A 26,746-nucleotide genomic window follows, 5' to 3' on the forward strand; every position below is an offset into this window, starting at 1 on the left:
CTTCAAAGGCAGAGAGCACAAGAACTTATCATGAAATAAGTTTTTTAAACCAATTATCTAAGGGACAAAGAAAACCTTTTACAATTTTGTAATAAGAGCAGTTAAGTGAAAAGACCTTTAGTAATCCTGTTTGATTAGTAAACCCAGGCAACAAATGTGTGTTGATAAGAACATTTTTATACATTCAGGTTAGTAAACAGGCATCCATTTATCAGAGCAAATTACATAAAGCCCAGTTTTAGTTTTAGCTATATTTACCAAATACATATTTATGGTTTCCCAGCCAAAAACTTGGTGTATTAGATTTATACACTTATCAGTTAATGCTAACTAAGGCTTATGCGATATTTGCCATACGTTTCTTTTCACTAGCCATTTCAGGTCCCAGGTTTCCATGTGGCATTTGGAGCCAAGTGGAATCCAGAGAGGTAGAGGGCAGTATTCACTATCTATGTCTAAAAGATATTGCTTCTCCCAGCATGGCCAGGAGGCAGAGCTGAGATAACAAGGAGACATATTGACCTAGAGACAAATTTAGGTAAAAGGTTTGAATCAAATTTTGAAAATATATTTATCAAAACTTTAGAAGATTTAAGTCACGTGAACTTGAAAAGTATACTTATTTACCTAATGAGCTTGCATTAATTATAAGCCAATTTGGTACCTTGCACATAAAACAATTACACAAACAGACATGAACATAGCGACATAACATACAGCTTACACACGCATATATGCAGACATAAACAACAAGAACAAGCAAGGATCTTATAGGTTTTGTTCAAGATGTTAAAAAAAAAAAGCTCACTAGTAAAAAGGAGTCAGGTTTAGATTGTGTTTTTTCAAAAAGACATTGGTGAGGCTTCACCTTGCCTTAAAGAAAGCAAGATAACAAATCTACATTGTAAAGCAAAGTATGCAAGACTTTTCAAGAAGATGCAGAGAAGATTTTCTTCCTTTAAGAAGATAGCATGGAGTTTTACCATAGAATTTTGTGAAGAAATACATAGATGAGACTAGAAGAGAATTTAGAAGTCTGTTTAAGATAACCACGTGGATGCCAGAAAATTTGAGACCATCTAGTGTAAAGAAAAATATAACTTTAATATACTCAGTTTGCTTTTGTAACAAATGCTTGCTAAAAACATTTTAAGTGAAGCAACTTCTAAGGGGCCATATAGAGGTCAGACGGGCCTGAGCACACTAAACATTCCAGGAAGGGAGTGACCCCCACCCGGTTCCAGGAACTGACTAGTTCCTCATCTAAAGGCCACCTGGCCAGACCCCAGGGAAGATAAACAATTGAGAAATGCGCTGTTCCTTATCGGGGTGCCAGCCAGCCTGCTAAAGCCTACCCGTAAATCTAAAGGCACCACAGATAACCAGCAACTCATCCTGTCACAAAAGTCTATCCAGAAAAACTGTATAAAAGGTGCTTGTGTTGTAAGCTCGTGGTCGCTTCTGTCCAGGAGACTAAGTGACCCCAGCATGCTGTAATAAAACTCCTCTTGCCTGATTGCAACGGTCTCTGTCTCATGGTCTTCGTGAAGTGAGCCATCCTGGCGTGTGTGGGATTTGTGCATGTTGCACGGGTCTTACACTAGTTAAACAGGCAGATCTTAGTCTAGCTTTTGTTTCTCAAATGGCTTACTGAGCTCAAGAGCTGAGCCACCAATCAGAGATGAAACCATCTGACTCTTGAGGTTTTTAGGAGAACAGCAGTAGACCCAAAAGGCATCTGGTTGGTGCCATGGCTGCTTTTCTTCATAAAACTCCAGAGTCTTCAGAGAAAAAGAGTAGCACATGCAGTTAAGAAAAGAACCACTGCTTTTAAGAGAGGAAAGAAGCATTGTGCAGATAAGAAAGAAAAACATGCTCAAATAATACCAACACTGTAAAGAAATATTAACTTTGTTTACTTTAGATTGTCCAATTTAAAGTTCTCTCAGTCACTGGCAAAGATTAAGATTTATCCTTTTTTGGTGACAGAAATATGTCTTAGTTTTTCTTAAGGTCTTGGATAGGTCTCAGAGTGACTTGACATAGATTCCTAGTTGTTAGGTGGGAAGCCTTAACAAGACCCATTGCATAATTAACCAGTGACCAATTTGTTCCCACATTTGTATGTTAAGGCTCCCTTCCTTGAGGTATTAAGGACGTGGTTGTTTAATATCCACTAATAGTTTTACAAGCTGCCATTCACTTACTTACAGCCTGCTGCTTTAAGGAGACATTGGAGTTGTAATGTATGTTCAGTCTCTCCTTTTGTTAACGAATTATCCATATTTTAAAAGTAAAGAAAACGAAAAAATATCTCCGGGGTTGCAAAGGCCTAACTTTGACCTGCCACAGGCGTGTGTAAGACTGGCCTGAAAGCACGAATCTTACTTGTTGGGAAGGCTCATCTTGCAAAGACCAGGAGACAGAGATTGCTGCAATCAAGCAAGAGGTTTTTTTATTCCAGCATGCTGGGGTCGCTCCGTCTTCAGGATAGAAGCGGCCAAGATCTCTTACCATAAGCACTTTTTATACAGTTTGGTAGGCAGACTTAGGCAACAGGATGGGTTGTATGCCGTCTATTGGCTACTTTAAGTGACCTTTAAAATCATTGGTGGCTTTTAGCTTTTGGTGGAGAAAGGAGGGACTGAGGTATTGACCAATGGTCCACCCCCCCCTTCCCTCCCTTGGTGTCCAAAGATAAGGAACTGGTCATGCTGTTCCTGGAATCGGGTGAGCATACTCCCTTCCTGGAACTGGGTGTACTCTGCATGACCTCTGTGGGGACTTTCCAAGTTCTGTTTTAAAATGGCGGGGCATCCTAAAATGGCGTCAGTTACGCCAAGCTAACAGCAAGCATTCATACAGAAGCTAATCGCGTTTATTATAGCAAACTTATATTTCTATACATGCAGTCGCTAATGGAAAGCCACCTGTGATTCTCTTACTGAGATGCGTTTCTTCTCCCTTATTAGGGACTCGCTTATTAGGGATGAATCGTCGGACATCCTATTCCTCTCTAATGCTTGGCAGGTCAGTCTCCCATCCATGGAGAACGTCCTCACACGGGGCACTAATTACATAACATGGAAAACTAAAAAATGTTAATTCCTGCGCCTCCTGGGTTACTAATCTTGGAGAAAATTCTTCCACTCACAGAATGGTTCTGTTGATGATAGCAACTAACATTGATGGAGAGCTTAACGTGGGGCCCTGGCCAAAAATGCATAGATTATCTCTCTCATGGACCTGAAACCTTTGTGACACAGGCACAACTCAAAAAGGGTAGCATGGTTAGAAGAAAACAGAGCTCAGGAATTCCTGGCAGTTGAGACCCCATTTATTTGTTTACCAATTTACTCTCAAGTAAACTGACAGAGCACAATATCTTATGCTTCTATCACTAGCACTTAATAAAATGCCTAGAACTACAAGTTTATTAAACAAATGAATGCATGTGATTCCTTAGGTTTTGCCCTCTATGAATCAACCTAATTTTTAAAATTCCACATTTACAAAGTAGACTCTCTCAAGTCCTCTTGGAGCACCAACAAGTATCTTATAAAAAGTCCTGTGTTGGGCTATGTGCGGGACAAACAATGCCAACCTTTTCTAACTCCAATATAGAGAATCTCCACATGTCCTCCCAGCAGGTGATACTGCTTCACATTGACTACACATCTTGGCTTGGGTAATACCTGTGGGTCATGTTTAGCATGTCCCCACAACATGGGGTTTACTGTCTGTATCTGCAGCCAGAATGCTCCAAGCGTTGTTTGCAGGTGTAACACATAAAATACATCTATACCCAAGATGTATTCAGCTACTGGGGATACATACACAGTATATACATGAGGGGGCAATTGTCTATGCCCAGGGGCAAAGACACAGCTTCGACTTTAATAGTATGTCCTCCATAGCCATTAACAATTCACTGTGGCCCCCGAAAACTGATCTTGGTTGCCTTGTATCAGGCTATATTCTGTGCCAGTATCCACCAGTGCTAACACCTGCTGGACATTTGTCTCTGGCCAGTTTATTGCTAGTTCAATGTGAGACCTCCAGTCCTTGTCTGCCGCCAGAAAGCAAGCACCTCGGCCTGCTCCCTAGCCAAAGGAGAAGAGTCCTGTATCCAAAACCTGAAGCATATATTCAACATGGCCTTTCCTAAGGAGTTTTCCAGAACATTTTACTCTAGAACTTGCTTCTCAGCCCTATGTTACAGGGACTTCTACTGACCATGATTTCTCTGGCCTAGGTCTAAGAGAATGTAAGCTCCCATCAAACAAATTACATACATTAAGGGGCAGTGGCGGGGAGGAGCAGTGTTGCTTTTTGTCTTTAAGCCCTGAAATTGATTATCGCTTTAGGATTCCTAGTCTGCAATGCTCTTTACAAGAGAGACTCACTTTCCTGAACTTGCCCAACTAAAATGTAACTTAATGAAAGCACCTTTTAGTTTTAATAGCCCTGCTTTCCTATCTTGAATCCATCGTAACATGACTTTTTTCAAATCTTCATGCGTTTAAATCTGCCATTAATCTGCTGCTCCTCTGCTTGCCTCAATTTAGCTCCTTTCCCCTCTCACCTAAGCCCATTTACTCCTTTGATATGAATAGGAACTTAGGTCACAAAGTCCCTTGAGTATGGAGAGGAAAATGAATGAGGTCAAACTGATTAGCCTCAGTTTCTCTGTTCATTATCTGTGATCTCTGCTCAGCTTCTCAAGTACTGACTGCTTAGATTTACCTTGGGTTGCTCTGGCCAGACCCTCTACTGGCACCTGTTACCTGTCACTTAGCATCAAGCCACAGATAATGATATCATATAGTCCCCCTGGTAGAATGTAAACTTCTGGGTGAGCCCTCTGCTGCTTCTACCAATTTAACAATTCCCTCCAAGGTTTCTCCTACCATTGACACCAGTTTTTCAACTTCAGCACTATTGACACTTGAGTTCACATAAAATTTTTTATTGTGCATTGCAGGATGTTTGGCACCATCCCTGGCCTCTGCCCACTAGATGCCAGTAACATCCCCCTCTCCCAGTTTAACAACCAAAAATGTCTCCAGAAGTTGCCAATTTTGGCCCCAGTTGAGAACCGCTGATCTACACTGACAGTAAGTCAGGAAATTACTAACTTGTGTATCAAGTGAGTTATGCTGAGATTGATTTAAGGCATTGAAGAGCTCATTTCTGTCCAGAGATTCACAGGGTGGTACTCAGACCGTGCTGGCTGCAGCACAGGCTCTGACTGCCAAGTTGTGTAGCATTGTCTGGGTGCACCTACCTCTCAGATTCCTAGCCCATCTGCAAGTCAGAGATACGGGCTGGCAGAAATCTGGCAGGTTGTCTGGTCCAGAAACCAGTAATGGTCCCAAATGGTTATCATGATCTCATCTTATTTTCCCCCTTCCTACATCTTATTTGTTGGGCTATATTAGAAGAAAAAAGAAGTAAGACATTTGGGCATTTGAGGGCTTTTGAGGGTTAGCATGCCAGATTTTAGGATTTATAGTCTTTGGCTTCACTAAAACATACTGTTTTAGTCAGGATCATTTGATTACAACCAACAGAGACTTATTCAAGGGCAAGAGTTTATAGTCAGAGTGCACGTGAACTGAACTCAAATGTTATTTGGAATAACACGCAGAAGCCCAAGACAGGCCCATTTTTTTCCTTGTGGTTTCATGGTCTCTTCCATCATCCGACCCCCTTCCCCAATGCATGGGCTACATTTTCTGTTCTCTCCTTACTGGCTTCCTCTGCTTGCTCATAGTTTCTGGCCCATTGGACTTCAGCTAGCACATGGCTTTGACTTTACTCTAATAAGGATCTGTCATCAGGCAAACACTATTTAACTCGATTAGTCAGATCATAATGGGTTTGAGGAGCCACAAGCTTACAGATGAACCAAGATCCTCAAAATATAATCCTGAGAAAACCTCAAGAATGGTTTGTTTTTGTAACGACAACAGAATCACATTGATTATTAGTGAGGAGGTTAAAGAAAAAATCCATGTGTGGTTACACAACTGCACACCAGATGGCCCTATTTGCCCACAGTTTTAGAGACTAAAGCCCAGCTCCTAAAAAGGATTTCTGCATTAGAACTTTCTTTTCTTTTTGACTGATTACTAATGCAACAACTGACTACTTATGATCATAAGACTGGCTTTTGCTGAACACAATTTGGCATTACTCAAAAGAAATATAAGCAGTGGGCGCAAGTTTATTGTAACATTCTTAGAGCCACATTTCTTTGTTTTAATTTCATTACCATGAGGATGGTCATCTCTCTCCCCCTCCACCCTCAAACACACAGACACCCCAACAGCTCTGGAAACCTGATGTACCTTAAATCACCTCTCCTTGGGAAATTAAGCCTGATGTTTTGGTGGCAAACTCAATATACTAATGAGATCTGGAAGCTTCCTGACCCTTCCAATAAGCTTCTCATAGGGAGGAAACCACTAAGGGAGAATATTGACCAGGATTCTTAGGGGAAACTCTCCTAGTCAATATAGCCTCATTTAGGAAGATGTGTTTGTACTTCACTTATTCATTCAAACACACAAGTGAAAAAAAATTATGCTATATCTCTGAGAAAGGAAAAAAACAGAGAGAGACACCCTAAATCCAGAAATCAGTCAGTTAGGATAAGATCAACAGACACCCGAAAAACTATGGCTTGAGGGTTCTAAGAGAACTTCAGACCAAGACCTGCAGACATGCAGAAATGCAGGAGAGTTTCAGTGTTTGGGTTTCCTGTAATTTATCTTTGAAACCCAACTAATGTCGCTCACAAGCTGCATGACAGTGGCCGAGTCCCTTATTAACTTCCCTTAGTTTCATTGTCCAAAGAATGAAAATAATAGTGGTTTTTAAATCACAGTGGTGTTGAAAGATTAAATGAGTCAACACATGTCATTAATGGATCTGTTAGATCTAATCAGGAAAACAAGTCAGTATTTCAACATTTGGAATTTAATAGAGGGAGTTCATTACACAGGATATGGAAGGTCCAAGAAGACAAATGCAGGCTGATGTCACAAGTGAGAGATGAGCAAGAGCAGGGAAGACAGTTCCAGCACTCAGGCTGGAGGGATGTGGGAGGAGCTATAACAGCGGGAGTGGGCTGCTGTTGGGAAAATAGAATAGTTTGGCCAGGGCCCTCACCTCAGGTCCAGTTGGGTGTGGTTCAGCATCCTTTGTATGCAAATAGTGCATGTATAGAATTAGTGCGCATGTGCGCCAATGTATCTTTTTAGTTTTGTTGCTATTCTTGAGAGAGAGAGAGAGAGAGAGAGAGGGAAAGAGAGAGAGAGAGAGAGAGGAGTTTTAGTGAAGCAGGTGGGTGGGCGTCTGCCTCAAGCATCCACCCGGCACAGCCATGCTTTCCAACCTATGGCTCCAAGGACCTTTTGGCCAGTTACCTAGCTCATAGACCTGCATGTAAGGGGTCTGGTGACCCAGCCTGGTGTATGAAGGGTTTGTGACCCAGTCTGTGAATGGGCTTGAGGGGTCTGGGAGGTCCAGACCCAGCCCTAGCTCAACAATCGGCCCAGTCGGTGCCGGATTATGGGCAGGTAAAAGAGCCGCGATAACTAACGTGGTCATGCAGCTAGACAATTGGTGCTGTGGGGATTCCAGGCCTTAGCCTAGCCAGATAGCTGCCCTGCAGGGACTGTACCCTGGAGAAAGAACTATCACTGCAGGGAAGCCCCTACAGAATCAGGGGAGAATCACCTATCTTCCTTTTTCTCTCATCCAGTCTCCTGCCAGCGCTTCCCATGGGATGAGCCTACCTGGAAGCCAGAGAGTTTGGGCACCTAGGAAGCATCATTTGCAGGAGAAAGGAAGGGAATAATCTGAAGGCAACAGAAGGGACACTCCAGGTGTTGGCAATAGCTGCTGGAACCCAATCGGGTGATGAGGGGAAGTAGCAGGATTGTTTTGAGCATCTTATGTAGGACAATCTTATAATTCCATATTTCAAACTGAGACACTTTGGAGAAAGGGTGCTATTAAGAATTTCTCTGGGGCACTCTGGGAGGTGTGGTTGTGCTCTTTTCTGGCCTTCTTAAGGATTTGGTCTTGAGACTCAGAACAAAGGAAGCCAAGGGAGCCATTTAAGCAGGGGAATGACACAATCACATTTGCATTTTTGAAGCCCTCCAGACACCGGGTGGAGAATGGATTGAGAGGTAATGAGTTAACTCAAGCCACTCTCAACTAACTGTAGTTTAATTTAGGTGACAGAGTGGAGAGAGGGCTGTTGGAGCAGAGGAGGAGAAGAGGACTTAGTTGGAGAGGTGGTGACCTAAGGTGCCAATGGAGGTCACAGTTAAAATAATTAGGTCAGAACTTTGCAAATGTCTAATTCCTGAGACCTCTTTAGCAATTGCTCCAGGCTTCCTCCTCTTCCCTCCACACCTCCAACTTGACCCTGGGGTCAGGCCCTACTCAGACCAGGTGGAGTTGGATGGAGTCTAAGAGGAAGGTCAGGACAAAGAGCTTGACCAGCCCTCCTCCCCCAATGGCAAGAAAGCCTGTATTGATTTGAAGGCATTCTTGGTTTGGGCTGACAGCAGACACCAAAATCATTAGTTCCTGCTCTGGGAAGGTGTTTTCCCACCATGACCCTCTCAGCCCCAGGTTGAGACCCACTGCCTTAGTCTCTCCACTTTTTTTTTCATGGGATATGCTCCTCCTTTCACCCCAGCTCAGCAGGACTGCATGTGGAATCCAGTGCCTTAGTTTCCTCTGGGCCTTCTCCTTCCTCCACCTTCCAGCCCCAGCCCCACTTCCAGGCTCTCTTCCAACCCTTCATCTTCTTTCACCCCATGACTAAGCAAACTTCCCAGATGTCCCCTCCCTTAAAGAAGTGGGGCCTGCACCACCCAGGAGGGACTTGACACCCAGGTGCCTATCTTGTGACAGCATAAAGTGGACCTGCTGTGGGACTGTGGGTTCACCTGCTCATTTGTACCACTCATTCATTTGTTCTGTTGGTCTCTGAACACACACTAAATCAACCTTGAGAGCAATGTTCTTTGCACAGGTGACAGTGTAGGGGTGACAGGGAATGGGTGAAGTGCTCCCTGCCCACAGGGAGACAAGTGTGTGACTAGTTCAAGTCTATAAGGCAAAAAGGAAAAAGGCTTAAATGGAGGAGAAGTCAATACACAGGAAGGACTGCTTTCCTTTTTGTGATTTTGATTGAAGCAATTGTAGAACAGGAAGGAGCCTTGAGCTAAATCTCAAAATGGAGAAGTGAAAGACAACACCTGTGGAGCCTTGAGAAAATAAGTTTTGGTTTTTTTTAACTCATTCACTAGTGCCAGTCACTTCTCTAAGAACTTTACAGCATTAACCTTTTTCATCTTAATAAGGACCCCTGTTGGTGGTGTGGGGGACATTTACATTGTCTTTATCTTTATAAGGAAACTGAGACATGAAGGGAGTAAGTAACTTGTCCATGGTCACGCAGTAAATGGCAGAGCTGATATTTGAGCCCATGTTCTTAAACACTATGCAGTGTAGCCTCTTCTTACCTGTGCATTCATGCCTGTATGGTGAGCTCGTATTTGCATACCTCCATCTGTCTCTCTATGTGTCCATCCACCATCCACCATCCAGCATCCACCATCTGCCATCCACCCCTCCATCTATCCAGTCATCAGCCTCCACATATTCAGCCCCTCAGTAATGTCAGGAATGGCAAAGTTAGCTCTTTTTTAACATTGCTTCACGTAAGGAAGCAAACACATATGAGAAATTTGCAATGTAAATTGTAAAAGCCAGAATATATTTAACTATTAAGCTAAAATTGGTATAAGCAGTGAAAGTTCAATATCTGGTTCAATAGAGGAAAAAAATAATGGATTGCAAAATGTTTCCCTGTTTATTTCAATATGTGTGTCGGTGAATGCTTTATCTGGGTTTGCACACATACATTTCTTATTTCTCATCTGGCATTAAAGGGGGCCTGAGGACCCCTTTTGGTTGAGCAGGTGGTAAAGTAGAAAGAGCCGTAGCCTTGGAGGTCAGTTCTTCTACAGTGTTCGTTAAATGCCAGTTGTCTGCCAGGCACTGGTGAAAGGCTCTATTCCACTCCAGTTTCTTCCATTAACCCACTATACATGCTGGCCAGCCAGCAGTCACAGCCCTCTCCTGCTGAGACGCTACTATTTCTGCTGTTATTTCATAAACATAGAAACCTGCCGTTCTTTAGTTCGTGCACCCCTGTGTAGTAAGTTCTGATTGTTTACCAGGCTTGTCCTGGGCTCTGTTCATGATACACTTTCCATCCAACATGAGGTTTTCTCTCTGGACTATTAGTACTGAAGGAAAGTACTACAGCTGTGGGCCAAGTCCAGTTGGTGACATGAGTCTTTGGTCTTCCTGTAGTTGCTCTGTGACCTTAGCCCTTCACATCTCTCTGCAAGGTGTTTCTGTATTATGGTAGGCAGAATAATGGCCCCCAAAGATGTACACATCCTTATGTCTGGGACCGGTGAATGAGTTATGCTTCATGACAAAGGAGAATTAAGGTTGCTAATTAGTAGACCTTAAGAAAGGGAGTGTATTAGTTCATTTTTGTTGCTTATAACAAAATACCTGAAACTGGATGATTTATGAAGAAAATGAAATTTATTGCTTACAGTTTCTGAGGCTGGGAAGTCCAAAGTCCATCTGGTGGTGGCAACAGTGACCCAGGGGTCTCACATTGCAAGATGGTGGAAGCAGAGAGAGCAGAGCAGACAGACTCTCGTCTTCCTTTAAAGCCCTCAGAACCACGCCCCTGATCACCGTTTTAATCCATTCTCTACTGTATGGTCCCATAATCCAATCACTTCTTCAAGGCTCCACCTTTCAGTTACCATAATAGGATTTCCCACCCTCCTAATAGTCACAGAGGGGGCTAAGTTTCTAATACATAAAACTTGGGGGACACAATTCAAGCTTCAGTGAGTTTTGGGGGACAATTCAATCCACTACAGGGAGACTGTCCTGGATTATCCATGTGGGCCCAATGTAATCACAGGGGTCCTTAAAAGTGGAAAAGGAAGGCAGAAGAGGAGGTCAAAGTGACATGACGTGAGAAAAAGTTAACCCACCATTGCTGGCTTTGAAGACAGAGGAAGGGGGGCCTTGAGCCAGGGAATGTGGGCAGCCTCTAGAAGGTAGAAAAGGCAAAGAGACAGAATCTCCTCTAGAGCCCCCAGAAAGGTATGTAACCCTGCCAACTCCTTGATTTTAGCCCAGTGTGGGGCTTCTGACCTATGGACTATAAGATGATGTGTGTGGCCTAAACCACACACTTTGTGGTAATTTGTGACAGTAGCAATGAATGCATGTATTTATAAAGAGCTGGAGTTATATTATTTAACAAACACGTGGCACACACTATAATATTAACTCACTTAATCCTTACAACAACCCTGTGAGATAGGCACCATTATTATCAACCCAATTATTATAGATGAGGAAACTGAGGCACAAGGAATTTAAGTAACTTGCTGATAGAGTTTGGACATGTTGTCCTCCCAGAACTCATGTGGAAATCTGATCCCCAGTGTGGCAGTGTTGGGAGCTGTTTGACTCATGGGGGAAGATCCTTCATGAATGGATTAATGCTCTCCCGGGGGGGGGGGGCGGGGGCAGGTAGTGAGTTCTCGCTCTGTTAGTTCCTGAGACAGCTGGTCATTAAAAAGACCCTGGCACCTCCTCTCTCTCGCTTCCTCTCGCCATTTGATCTGCTTGTACCTACCGGCTGCCTCTCGGTGTCTGCCATGAGTAGAAGCAGCCTGAGGCCTGTGCCAGATGCAGCTGTCCCAGAATCATAAGGCAAATAAACCTCTGTTCTTTATAAATTGCCCAGTCTCAGATATTCTGTTATAGCAACACAAAACAGACTAATACACTTGCCTAAAGTCACTTGGCAAGCAAGAGCCAGCAGTAGCTTGGATTAGAATCCAAACAAGGGCACTAGCCCTAAACTCATCCTTTTGACCAAGTGCCCCATGTGCTTCTTCCCCAGGACAGTGGGTCCCCAGCACTGGTCCTATGATGGGTACCAAGGGGCTTACATTACTGCATGGGAAAGTGAGAAAAACAGGATAAAAGAAGTGAATTTTTTGGAAGTACTATCATTTTATTTTCTAGGAGATTACATCTGTCCTACGTTGATTGATTGCTGATGATTTATTTTTCCCTTTTCCCCAACATGTTTATTATGAAAGTTTCCAGATTCCCAGAAAAGTTGAGAGAAGAGTACAATGAATGTCCAAATACCCCCACCCCCCACAGCTAGACACAGCAGTTGTTCAGCCTCTGCCCTTTTTGCCTTAAAGAGCTCATTCTGTGTGTGGGATCAGCCACTCGAGTATGAGCTGCCGACATCCTGGCAGCAGAACGAGATTGAGATACAATTTGAATCATAAAATTCACCACCCTTTAGAAGAGTACAATTCAGTGGTATTTAGTGTATCTACAGTGTTCAATAATCATCACTACTATCTAATTTTAGAATATTTTCATCACCCTAAAAAGAAACCTATTAGCAGTCACTCCTCATTCATTCCTGCCAGCCCCTGGCAACCATTAATCTACTTTCTGTCTCTGTGAATTTGCTTATTCTGGGCATTTCCTATAAATAAAGTTATGCAAAAAGTAATTCTTTGTGTCTGGCTTTCACTCAGCATAGTGTTTTTGAGGTTCCTCCATGTTGTAGCATGTGTCAGTACTTCATTGCTTTTTGACTGAATAATATTCCATTATATGGATATGCCACATTTAATTTATCCATTCACCAGCTGATGGACATTTAGGTTGTTTTTACTTTTTGGCTATTGTGAGTAATGCTTCATGTACATCCATGTACAAGTTTTTGTGCGGACATATATTTTTATTTCTCATGGGCTTATATCTAGGAGTGGAATTCCTAGGTCATATGGTAACTCTATGTTTAACCATTTGTAGAATGTTTTTTATAGCTTTTTCTCCAGAACCAAAAGCCATTCGAGGTCATGCATTGCACTTGGTTGCTGGTCTCTTTGGTCTCATTTAATCTGGAACAGTGCCCCCACCTCTTTTTCCCCATAACACTGACATTTGAAGAATCCAGATCATGCTATCTTATAGAGTGCCCCCTTTTCTAGATTCTTCTGATTGCTTCCTCATGATGGTACTTAAATTGTTCCTCTATCCTTATATCTCCTGTGACCTAGAAGTGAGACCAGAAGCTTTATTAGATCCATGGCATTAAAAACAATGCACATGGTACTAAAGATGTACAGACAACAATTAAAACAAACAACAAATCCAAGCTTTTCTCTGTTGTGTGCAATCTAGAAGACTGCAAACCACTAAACTGGATAATTTGTAAATCTTGTGGCTTTGATAGACTATGAAATGGACTCCCCGAGGCATGAGAAGAAGAGTGTGATTTTGTTTTATAGTGACAGTCCTCAGGAATTAGTAATAATGCGCATTTTCTCCTGGGTCACATGTAGGCACTCTCCCCTGGTAAGTGTATTCCTTGCAGTGACTTCTGGAAATTAGGCTTTTAAGTTTGTAAACTTCATTTGTTTAACTTATATTTCAAGGCCTGAAGCTTCAATGTAGCTCTAGCATGTAATCGCTAACTTGCCAGCATTCACAAAATGGTATTTCAGCCAGACTTCATTCCTCGCTACTTTCTGCCCTGCAGGGAGAAACATCACTCCCCAGTGGGGGCAGTTGTATCACTCCCAGTCGCTCAAAAATTGCTGTAAAGAATCCATTCTGTTTAAAGTCTTCCACCACCTGTTTAGAGTGTCTTATTTTGGCAGCCAAAGCTTTGAAGACGTTGCTCTGATCCACGGCTGTCACAATCTTGCAAATAAATTCCTCTAAAGACTCCAGGCCCTGAAGCCCAAGATTAACCCCAGATCCTGGCAGGCAAGAACATGCAAATGTACCAGAAAGGGGGGCAGGAGGGAAAAAAGAAAAGAAGTGATGACTGCAAAGCACTTAACACATAGCACTAGGCACAATGAGCTCTCAACAAATGTTAGTTGTCATCATTGCTGTTACTGGTGGTTAGCACTGACTGGAAGAATCTTAAAATTCAAACACGAAGCACAGCTCTGATTTTCCATCTGACTTTAAAGCATGTGCATAATTATACAGAGCTTTTTATAAGTGTTGTCACATACACCATCGTGACAAGTACATAGAGGTGAGTGTCGTCAGCCTTACTGTATAGAAGAGATAACTGAGGCTCTGTTAAGCAAATACAGTAAAGACTCAGCAAATGACAGAGCAGAGACTCAGTTACAGTTCTCTCAGTTCTAAAGTCCGCACTGTATTTTTCATCACCGCTATACACTGCTTCCATGTTTTGCATAAATCTGACCTCGTCAACCAAATGAATTGTCTTTTATTTGCACATGTAGAATCTTCAACCAGATTTGTGGCAAATTCCTTTCGAACATAAAGAATAACACTCTCCCTGTTTATTTCTAGCCTTGCCTCTTACCCTCATCAGTGGCTTCTTCATAAAGCCTTGTCTTACTTGGCACCTTGATCAGATTGAGTTATCTATAAAATGCAAAGCTAAATGGCCACTCCCTTACATGAAAATGTTTTCCTGAAGATATAAAATAAACTGGTAATAACTGTGATGGCTTTTATATTGGAGAACATTCCAGAATAGCAGCAGCAAATAATGAAAGGAAGACTTTGACTATATACAGTTTGAATTTTGCAATTTTTACATGAACTATGTATTCTAAAAGAAAGAATTCTTAACTAAATGCATAAATATAAACAAAACATTTTCTTCACTCCCCTATGCCAGGCCTTTACTACCACAGTGATATCAACTTCAAGCTCTTTAGCCTAATCTGCAAACTTGTCCTTCTTTATGTTTATAGTGTCATCTACCTCCTTTCCCTTCTTGTACTCGAGGCTTTTAGTAAAATGCAAATATACGTATACTGTAGTCTGCTTCTGCCTGTAATGCTCTTTCTTCCTCTCTTTAACTAGATAATTCCTACTCATCCCTCTACACTGTGTGTGTGTGTGTGTGTGTGTGTGTGTGTGTGTGTGTGTGTGTGTGTATGTGTGCACGCACATCCATTATAGACCTATTTGGAAGTCTGGTGACATCTATGGTTCCTTTCTCAGAATAATTTCTTTAAGTGCATTAAATAAAATACATAGAATTACAAAGACAAATACATTGAAATACAATTATTAAAAATGTTAAAAACAAAATTGTAACATAACAATGTCTTTATTTCATTAATCATGCATTAAATTTCAAGATCTGGTGGCAGGTCTAACAATCATAATTTTTATTAGCATAAACAATATTTCATGATATCTGCAACAACAGTAATATAAGAAAGTATCTGTGGTTTCTGAAGGTAACAAAGTCACAGGTATTACTGATAACACTGATGCTGGTTCCGTATGTTTACGATTGTAGAAAATGCTAAATTTCATTATAGTTTTGTGAAAGTCAAGATATTATCCCGCCACTCAAGTTCACAGACCCCTTGAATTATGTCCATGGATCTCAGATTATAAATCCTTGTTTCTGACTTAACTGTTGCAGATGTCACCTCCTCTAGAAAGTCTTCCTTGAACTCCCAGACAGAGCCAGTTGACCTCTGTGGTAGCCAGCCTCCAAGCTGGCCCCAGTGATTCCTGCCACCTGGTGTTCTTGCTCTTACGTAGCCACTTCTACCATAAAGAGGGCTGACCTGTGTAATGAATAGTATATTGTGGAAATGATAGAATATTGCTTGCAAGGCTACATCACAAAAGACATGTGGCTTCTACCTTGCTCTCTCAGATCACTTGCTCTGAGGAAATCAGCTGCCATGTCATGAGGACCCTCAAGCAGCAGGTCTACAGGGCAAGGAACTAAGATCCCCTGCCTGTAGCCACATCACCTCGGTAGCCATGAGCAAGCCATCTTAGATCCTCCAGCCTGATCAAAACTTCAGGGGCCCGCAGTCTTGGCCGACACCTTTACTGCAACTTCATGAGAGACCATGAGCCAGAATCATCCTGCTGGGCCACTCCTGAATTCCTGACCCTCAGAAATGGTGTGAGATAATCACTATTTTTATTTATTTATTTATTTATTTATTTTTAATTTTTTAATTTTTTTTAACTTTTATTTTGTCGATATACATTGTGGTTGATTATTGTTGCCCCTTACCAAAACCTCCCTCCCTCCTCCCTCTCCTCCCTCCCCCCACAACAATATCCTTTCTGTTTGCTTGTCGTATCAACTTCAAGTAATTGTGGTCGTTATATCTTCTTCCCCCCCTCCCCGTTTTTTTTTTTTTGTGTGTGTGTGTGTGTGTGTGTGTGTGAATAAATGCTGGCGAGGTTGCGGAGAAAAAGGAACTCTCATACATTGTTGGTGGGACTGCAAAATGGTGCAGCCTCTATGGAAAATGGTATGGAGGTTCCTCAAACAATTGCAGATAGATCTACCATATGACCCAGCTATCCCACTGCTGGGAATATACCCAGAGGAATGGAAATCATCAAGTCGAAGGTATACCTGTTCCCCAATGTTCATTGCAGCACTCTTTACAATAGCCAAGAGTTGGAACCAGCCCAAATGTCCATCATCGGATGAGTGGATACGGAAAATGTGGTATATCTACACAATGGAATACTACTCAGCTATAAAAACGAATGAAATACTGCCATTTGCAACAACATGGATGGACCTTGAGAGAATTATACTAAGTGAAACGAGTCAGGCACAGAAAGAGAAATACCACATGTTCTCACTTATTGGTGGGAGATAATCACTATTAATTGTTGTTTAAGTTTGAGGGTAATTTGTTACACAGGGATCTCTAATTACAATAACTAATACACCCTCCTTTTGTCTTTGCCTTGGTAATGTCCCATGCTTCCCTTCAGCACAGCATTTAGTATGGAACAGTGCAATTGTCTGGGCACATCTCTTTGTCTCCCCCTTGTCTGCAAGAACCATGAGATTAAGGACTGGATTATCTCCACTCATCCTGGACTCCTTAACTTGAGCCTGAATGCCAGCATAGACCTTTTCCCACTGTAGGCATGATTGCAAGTTTATGAAACATCAGAGAATTGCAGCCACAGTTTCCCCCTTCCATATCTCAACACTGGCTGCTTTCTGGACACATAATAAGGCCTCATTCAACAATTACTGCTATTGTTTATTATTAATACAGTCATTGTGGGTTCCCTGCGCTTCAGTTTTTTAATCTAACAAATCTACTAGTCCCTATTGAATAATAAGAGCTAACATTCATTGAGCACTTACTGTGTTCCAAGGACTCTGCTAAGCAATTACTAGGAAGTACTTAATTTGACCAGCCACCCTATGAGGTGGGTATAATTATTATCCCCACTTTATAGATGAGGAAATTGAGGCTTGAGAGCTAAAATTTGCTTCTGAATCAGAGAAGTGGCAGTTCTGCACTAGAACCTAGTACTTTTCTCTGAGTCTTCACCATGGTACTATATATGTGTGTGTGTGTGTGTGTGTGTGTGTGTGTGTGTGTGTGTGTGTGTGTGTGTGTGTGTGTGTGTGTGTGTGTGTGTGTGTGTGTGTGTGTGTGTGTGTGCATATATTTATATATGTATGGCACATGATATATATATATATGATATATATATATATATCATAGGCTCCAAAAGAGATGTCTGTGAACTTGTAAATTGCAAAATACTGTTTCCAAACAAAACATCCTTATTGCTATTTGCCAAAGTGCTGTACTTCTTGGGACCCCTAGAAGGTCTGAGAGGAGATTGACATTTGGGAGAGAACTTACGCTGCCTTGGTTTTTATGTGTCATCTCATTTCCTATCTCAGCCACTTGTTAAAGAAAGCTCTCCCCCCTCCATTGTGCTGAGCAGCACATTAAGGAAAGGAGATAAAACCACATGACTGTGGTATTCACAGGTAATCCTGGAACCAGGATTCCTAATAAATGCTTAGTATAGTGCTAGGCATTTCAGACTCCAAAGCTGAGGAAATTTCAAGTACAACCTTTGTTTAATAAACATTAATTCATTAGACTGTGGTTAATCATAAAGACAGATATTAAAATAGCTTACTAAACCTAGATAACATCTATCCCTAATAGAGATTGATTGTGGAATATTCTATAAAGCATATGTACTTAACAGGGCCTGGTTTTCCAAAGCCTTGCAGTTTCAAATATTGACCTTGCAAGGACAGGAAAATTTCCCCAGGCTAGTGAGTCTTTGTTGCAAGATAAGAATTGTGGCACAGCAGGGTGCTGGCTCAAAGACAGTCTAGTTACTGACTGTTATGTAAAGATACTGAGAAATTGTTGTAAGAAGGAATGTTTGCTAAGATCAAGCTTGTGTTGCTCACTTAACTGCCTTATTGGAATGTCATCTGGCTTGTTTCACTGAAAGTTACCAGCCTATACTGTTAAACTATAACCCCACCTATGTTCTCTTCCTGTAACTTCCTGGTCTGGAAAATAAATGCAGGAAGAGAACTCCAATTCAGTGTTAATTTCCCAAGGAAGGGTTGCCTCTTGCTGGAGTGTCCCAGGGAAGTTAACCACTTTGGGGCCTCTCACTGCTCAGAAGAGATGGGCTTTGAGTAATCCTTTGTGTCTCCATCACCCAGGGGAAGTGGGGTGACAAATCCATGGGGGGCAAAGCAACACAAAAGCAACAATTGATATCTTGGGTAACAGTTGTGATTATAATTACCTAAAAGTGTCCGTGAAGTGAAGTGCATGCCTGTCTCACCCCACCCTTTCTCTTCACTGCTACCTGAAAAATGGATGTGATGCATGGAGCTCCAGCAGCTTTCTTGCACCATGAGATAAAGATCACACACCAAGGGAGGTTAAGAAATCTACAAAGAGCCTGATACAGATTGAATTATGTCCCCCAGGTTTTGTGTATTAGAAGTTTGATCCCCACTGTGACTATAAAGAGGGTGGGAAATCCTATTATAGTAACTGAAAGGTGGAGCCTTGAAGAGGTAATTAGATTGTGGGGACCATGCCTTAGTGAATGGATTCTTTTTTAGTTTTTTAATTGAAACATAATTCATTGTACATGTCTGTGGGGTACAGAGTTGAATATCAATACCTATGTGCAATATGTGAAGTTCAAATCACCTAATAAGTGGATTAGTAAGGGTGGTCATAGACATGGTTCTGAGGACTTTAAAAGGAGATCATGTGACAGTCTCTCTCTACCTCTGCCATATCTTAATGTGATACCCTGTGTCACTGAAGCCACCATCAAGGAAGACCTTCACCAGATGTGTTTCCTGGACTTTGGACTTCCCAGATTCAGAAACTGTAATGAATAAATTTTGTTTTCTTTATAAATCACTCAGTTTCAGGTATTTATGTTATAAATAACAGAAATGGACTAATACAGAGCCTATGTCCCTGATAAATATACGGAACTCTCATGCCTACTCTTTACACCCCAATTCCATATGTATATGAGAGAAATAAACCTCGTGTGCGTGTGTGTGTGTGTGTGTGTGTGTGTGTGTGTGTATTTTGGAGGGTGGCTGCTGGCCGGTACAGGGATCAAACCCCAGACCTTGGTGTTATCTGCATCATGTTATAACCCACTGAGCTAACCAGCCAGCCTAAACTTGTGTGTTTAAATCACTATCAGTTGGGCTTTCTACCACATATACCTCTTCTGACTTCCAGATTCCAGAATGTTCTTGTTGTATTCATCTCTCCTGCTCCCTTTGTCTTTATGTATTTATTTACCAAAATAAAATTAAAAGTACTACTTTTAATGGGCTCTCAGGAGAAAGTGTGTATAAATGTATGTGTCCAGTCTGCTATCTTTAATCAGAAATCTCCATAAGATTTTTAAGAAAGTAAAAGAGTATAATGAATGAAAGTTCCTGGTATAATGCCTTGCACTGGGCAGGAATTCAATAAAAAACAGTAATTTTTGTGGCACTCTCATGACCATTATTACCATTGCTATTATTTCAAATGCTTTAACTGGTACTCATAAGTACAAACCACACTAAAATGCAATTAAAAAAAAAAAAAGAGGACCCGTGTCATGTGTATATTAAATAGCTGCACTAATCTAAACCATTTTTTCATAAATCAAGAGAATATTTGTAGTGATCAAGGATTTAAATAGCCTGATTTAGCTTCTCTAGGCGACAAAGTATGTTTTGTTGACCTAGAAGAAATCAAATGGATTGTACACAAAAAGTCATTCCCCTGCCCTCTCATTTTCTCAAAGGCTAGGCACTTGAAACTGTGATTGAATTCTTAGGATAAAAGTCAGAGGGATAGGCACAAGGTCTATTCATTACTGCTGGGGTTGGGGGGCAGGGACAGTGGAGGGGCATGCCCGATGGAGGGGGGTGATGGGGACAATGAGGGAGGGTGTCATGAGCTCTAGAATCTGACAGAATTGTGTTTGAACCTTTATGTCATCTCCTATTTACAGTGAGTGCTTGGGTAAGAATCTTAATTCTCTGATCTCCATTTCTTCAGCTGAAAATATGAGGATAAGTTTATTTCCTTCCTCTTTCAAGCTCCAAATGTCCTTCCTGTATGTTCTCCTAATCTTTTTATCTTTGCCCTTCTCTTAGTCCTTGATGCTATCTACATCTCTAATGATCACTAAAAATAGCCCTGCAGCCCAGCTGGAGGCAGTATAAGTGGATGCCTAATGCCTGGGTGCAAGTCAGGCTCTGCCACTAGGTGGGTAAGCTCCTTATACCTCAATTTCCCCATCGGGAAAATGGGGGTTTTGTGAATGCCTGCCTCTTGGAGGTGTGGTAAAGATCACATGAGATAATGCCTGCAAATTGCTTAGAACAGAGACTGCTACATAGTAAACATAAAATAACCGTGAACAATTAATATTATGTTGTAGGCACTGTGCTAAAACTTATGTGGATTATTTATTATCACAAAACCCTATGAGATGCTCGTGTGTGTGTGTGTGTGTGTGTGTGTGTGTGTGTGTGTGTGTGTGTGTGTGTATTTCTTCCCATTTACCAATGAGGAAACAGAGGTAGTTAAAGGTTAGGTAAATTTGCTACTTATCACAGATTATTAATGGTGGAACCTGGCTTTGAATGTAAGCCATCTGCCCCAACTTGTCGCATTCAATCCATAGCACCTGCGTGAATCAGCTATTGTGCTAAAGATAGTCAACTTGATTATGAACATTCTGCAGTTTTCTGCTCAATTCTAAAGGATATAAACATTTTAGTTAGACAGAAGGAATAAGTTCAAGAGATCTATTGTGCAACATGGTGACTATAGTGAGTAACAATATATGTATTCTTTAAAATTGCTAAGAGTGGATTTTAAGTGTCTTCACTATAAGAAAAAAAATATGTGAGATAATGCACACGTTATTTAGCTTGATTCAGCCATTCCACAACGTGTACATATGTCAACACAACACGATATACACAATACATATATAGAACTTTTATTTGTCACTTTAAAAAAATGAATAACTATAATCCTGTCTGGAAGTAAAAAATGAACAAATAAGTAAAATCATTAAAAAAATGTCTACAGGGTTAAAGAGACGGAAAACAATAGCCAGTATTATTCAGTTCTCACTATGTGCCCATTCAACAATAAGTACTTTAGACATATTAACTCATCAAATCTCACAACAGCCCTATGAGGAATATACCATTAATGGTTGAGGAAACAGGGAGACAGAGAGGTTAAGTATTAAGGAGGAGAAAGTGGCAGAGTTCTGGTGCCCCAGCTCATGCCATGATGTCACAGTGCCTGTGAAGACTAGCCTCTGCTTTGAAGGAATTTACTCTCTACCCAGGAAGATAACCCCTTGTCCCTGCTCCTGTCACCTTCTACCACCCACTCCCATGCTCAGGTGAACTTTAAGCAAATATTCAGAGACCGCCCTGTGCAGCAGCTCACCTGTGACAAAGGTGAGCACTCAGGCTGCTTCTCCCTCCACGGTGACCACTCTGCCTTCGTCCTGGATGTTGGCAGCAGTGGCCTGCCTATGGGACAGCATGATCTCAAACAGCCATCTGCTGCACTGCACACAAGGCACCACTGTGTCCCTCATGTGGGGCTCCATGTCCATCTTGTAGGGTTGAATGCTTGGTGGAAGGTACAAGGAGAGGCCAAGAGAGTTGGGAACCCAGGTCTCTGCTCCAGGAAATCCATCATACAGATTGACAAAAGTATTTTCTTAGCATAATTTTAACAACCAATCAGGAAACCAACTAAATTTCTCACAGTTGGTGCTGGTGGACCATAGGAGCGATGATTAAGTAGTTATTTAAAAATTTTGTTTGTAAAGGGTTAATAATAAAGAAAATGCTAATGGCGGCACTTATATCTAGGTTCTTAACCTGAGATCTGGGGGGAAAAATTACAGATATATTTTGATTAACCATGAACTGCATTTACTTCCATTGTGATGTAGTCACAGTGGTACTTGTGACTTTGTCACCAAAGAAAATCATGGATATTTTCATAGACATTACAGTTGTTGCAGAAATCCCAAAGTATTGTTTTTGTGCATCACTTCCTTGAAATTATACAAGTTATTACACTTGTCACTAGATCTTATTTCATGAATGGTTAAGGAGACACATATGTTCTGTATCACAAATTTTTAAAAAATACTTTGATAACTGTATTTAATTCTATCCATTTTGTTTGTCATCCCATGTATTTTATTTTATGCATTAAAAACATAATCCTGAAGGGTTCTGTGGGATTTATCAGGCTGTCAAAGTGCTACATGGTACAAAAGATGTTAAGATTTTATGTAAATTTCAATAAATAAAATTAAGTTTGTTTCTGACCCCTCTTACAAAGAAAAAATCTAATAAAGTGTGTGCTGCTGTTTCTGTCCTTATTATAGAAATGAATGGAGACAGAGGGGTTAAGCAACTTTCCAAAGACTACCTAGTAAGTAGCAGAACTCGCCTTTGAAACCAGGCCCTGATTCTTAATCACAAGGTTAAACTGCCTCTCAAAATGTGGTATCTGCCCTTAGGAATTTATAAGCTGCTGAGGAAGACAGATTTCTCCCACCTGCCTCACTACCTCCTGCACACAACTCCACTTCCTTCCCTACTCCCACCCCTAGGGAGGTTTCTCTATTTGTTATCACATCTCACAAAAAATAAAGGTAGATGGATTTTCATTAAATTCAGAAGGTAAATTGAGAATGTTTTAATCTAGCCAAGACTCTCTTTGGCAGACCCTAGATGAAGAGGACACTTAAATGAAAAACTCTGACATATGAATTAATTTGGCACAGGATTTAAAAAATTTTATGGATTAGATGGGGGATATGCTCCTCATGCCTATTACATTTTGAGGTGATTTATTTGAGAAATTTTCTTCTATAGACACCTACAGACATTTTTCTAGGAGAAAAAAGTCACCTACACCCGATAAAGAATACATCTCTGTTTTATATCAACAACAGCTAAAACGAGAGAAAAACACACACACAAAAAAACAAAAACAAAAAAAAGGAATTTGAGAATAACCTGAAAATGAATTCTACAAGGGATACTGGCCTCAGATTCTTTAGAGAGAAACAGGCTTTTCAGTTGGCAAACGAAGGACTTTGGAGGTGAAGAGCTTCCACAGGTAAATTAAGATTCATGCCAGTGCAGACTCTGGGGTAACCACCAATAGCTGTCCCCCTCCTCCTTGCTAACAGAACCCTGGCTTTGCCTGGCAGCAATATGCCATTGGTTCAAGTCAATCAAGAAAACCCATTGCCTTTAGTAATGATTGATCAGTGAGTAGATGTGGAACCCAAGTCTGGCCAATGAGATGTCAGGGGAATTCTTCTGGGGGCTTCTGGGAAGATTTATCTTCCTGAAAAGAGAGAGGCTTTGGAAAAAGAGAGCTTGCTTTCTTCTTGGAACTCTGTCATATAAACGCATGGTACAGAATTGAGGCAATCATCTTGGGAGCGTGAAAGAGACACTCCTGACACACTAACAGGATAAACAAATAGAAGAGAAACTGGGTCCTGGATGACGTTGCTAAGTCACAGTAATCAGTCAGTATCTGGCAGTTTGAGGCTATTTGTGATAGCTCCACTATTTCTTGCAGCCATGTGTACCCTAAAACAGATATGCATGCTCCCTTCATGGAAACCAAATGGCCTGAAGAGATGGTCTTTGAATGCATGTAGCCTGCCCCTCCAGATTTGGCAGCCAAACATCACACATGCCAGACTTGGGTTTCAACTGGTCTTGGAAGAGCATGCCATTCCTGAACAGCAGGCACACCAGAGACAAACATGGCACATTTTAGTAGGATATGGCAAACTGTAATCCATTTTTATCCTCTGATACCATTGATTCTCTAGACCCCCTTTAATTGTCTGGAGTAACCAAGGTCTGGTTTGTCATGGCCATCAATAAGTCAAGGGCTGTTTCTCCATTGTAGCCTTCTTTGTGATCAATTCTAAGTAGTGTGTACTAGGATGAGGAGCAGATGGATGGGACTGAAATCCTAAGCAAGGCCTGTGCTGGTCTGCATGATCCAGCTCCCGTTGCTAAACCCTCCCCAAACTCATCTGTTGCCTCAGGATCCTTTCCTTTGCTCAGTAACCCAATTGGTTTCTTGCTAATTAAATGCCTTTATACATTCTGTTCTCTCTGGCCATATTGGCCCCACGCCCCATTCCTCCTAGCCCTGGTTAAGACCTGAGCCTGGTCCCTCAAGGCTCAGGACAAATTCAAGTTCCTCTAGGAAGCCTTCCCAGGCTCTACATAACCCTTGTTACAGTTCATTTAGCACCCTATATGTCTTCTCATAGCACTTATCTTTAGTTGAAAAATTATTTTGAGTTAGTCATTTAATGTCTGTTTCACTCAACAGTTAGTGACAATGGGCAGGGACTGTGTCTTAATCATCACTGTATCCCTAGTGCTTAGCATAGTGCCTGGCATGTAATAAGTGCTCAGTTAATACTTACAGAGTGCATGACTGTTCTCTGAAGAAAAGTTTAAAATGGTGTAGACACTCCATTACAGGCAAGTTATAAGTCACAACTAGAAGTAGCTTACATAGTTAAGACAAAAATCTCTCTCCTAACCAGAACTCCTGACTTAGAGTGGTTTCAGGGCTGGTTAATTCAAGGACCCAGCTTCTTTTTATTCTTTCATTCTGCCGTTCTCTTCAGGGCATTGATGTGTCCTCTTGAGCTGGCTCCATTGATGGCTCCAAGACAGCTGCCACAGTTCCAAGGTGAAAAGATAATATCTAGAGGCAGAAAAGGGTAACATCCCTTTCTTCTGCCCTGTTCAAGAATGTGGGAGATCTTCCAGGACACTCCCCATTGGCCAGAATTATGCCACACACCCATCCTTGAACTGATCATTAGCAGGGGAATGGCATTATCACATTAGACCAAGCCAGACTGAGCTTCTGAGGCTGGGAGTTGTGGGGACAGTTCCATATCTCTCCTGGCCCATGAACTCAATTCTGACTGTATTAGCAAGAAGGAAGCTGGGGGTGTGCGGATGCGTGTTCCTGTGTGCATGGTGGTGCTCAGGTGAGGAGGGGAGAGATTCATAGGCAGCCAAGAATGCCACCACCCATCCTCACTGTGCATTGAGGGGCTAGCAACAGGAGCAAAGGCATTAGAAGAAATATTGGCATTGAAAATTCTGTGTGCGGCCAAGGAAGAAAAGTTCAATTTGCTTTCAAAACATTTATGTTTTGCAGGGTCACTCAGATGGCAATCTAGTAGTGATTAAATGCACTCAAATCAGTAACCCGCTGCAGGATAAACAACAACAACTCAGACAGTTTACTTTCACTGTAATTTAAATGTTAATGGTCTTATTTTCAGATGTTTAAAAGTCAGATGACACAGAGTTAGTGAATAATATAAAAACCAAAAGAACTTGAAAATTACAAGATAATAGTTCAAAATATTTACTATATAATAATAATAAGGAGAGCAGTAAATAACATTTATTGCATATTTACTGAGTATTTGCCATATGCCAGGCACTTTTAGTTGTTTACCTGGATTATTTTACTTGATTACAGATATGAGCAAAGAAATTCACAGACTGCCTTTATGGTTTTAAAAATACTTTTATGGAGCAATTAGAACATTTATGTTCAATAAGCAGGAAGAGAGAAATACGTAATATAATATACTATAGTGTACCAATAATATAATGTAATAAATATAATATAATATATAAAACCAATTGAAAGAACTAAATTTTTTAACTGATTGAGGAAAGTCAGGGCATTAAGAAATATGAAAACCTTGGATGGCATTAAAAAGTACCAGTTGTAACTGGGAGGGTGAGGTGATGGTCAGCAGCCCAGGGTAGCTGTAGGACAAGAATTGGTGCCCTCTTCAAGGTCATGTCCCCGGCCCCTTCCTGCCTCTGGGAAAGGCTGCCCCTCCAGCACCACACTATGCAGAGGCCCATAGCAGACCTTTCTCCCCCAAACTTCCCTGCTAGGAAATGGCACTTCCACACTCCCAGCTACCAAAGCTACACACCCTGCAGCCAAGCTCGGCTCTGTTGATTCCACCACCAAATATCTTTTGAATGTAATGTGTCCACTTCCTTCTACCTCACCTCCAATCTAAGCCTCCCCCACTGTTTACCTTCAACACACTCTTGCCTGGTTTCTTTTCCAGGAATAATTTTTTTTTTTTCATTTGCCTTTATGGGTCATCTCTCTCT

Source organism: Cynocephalus volans, chromosome 10 (assembly GCF_027409185.1).
Source record: "Cynocephalus volans isolate mCynVol1 chromosome 10, mCynVol1.pri, whole genome shotgun sequence".
In the NCBI taxonomy this organism is placed as follows: domain Eukaryota; kingdom Metazoa; phylum Chordata; class Mammalia; order Dermoptera; family Cynocephalidae; genus Cynocephalus; species Cynocephalus volans.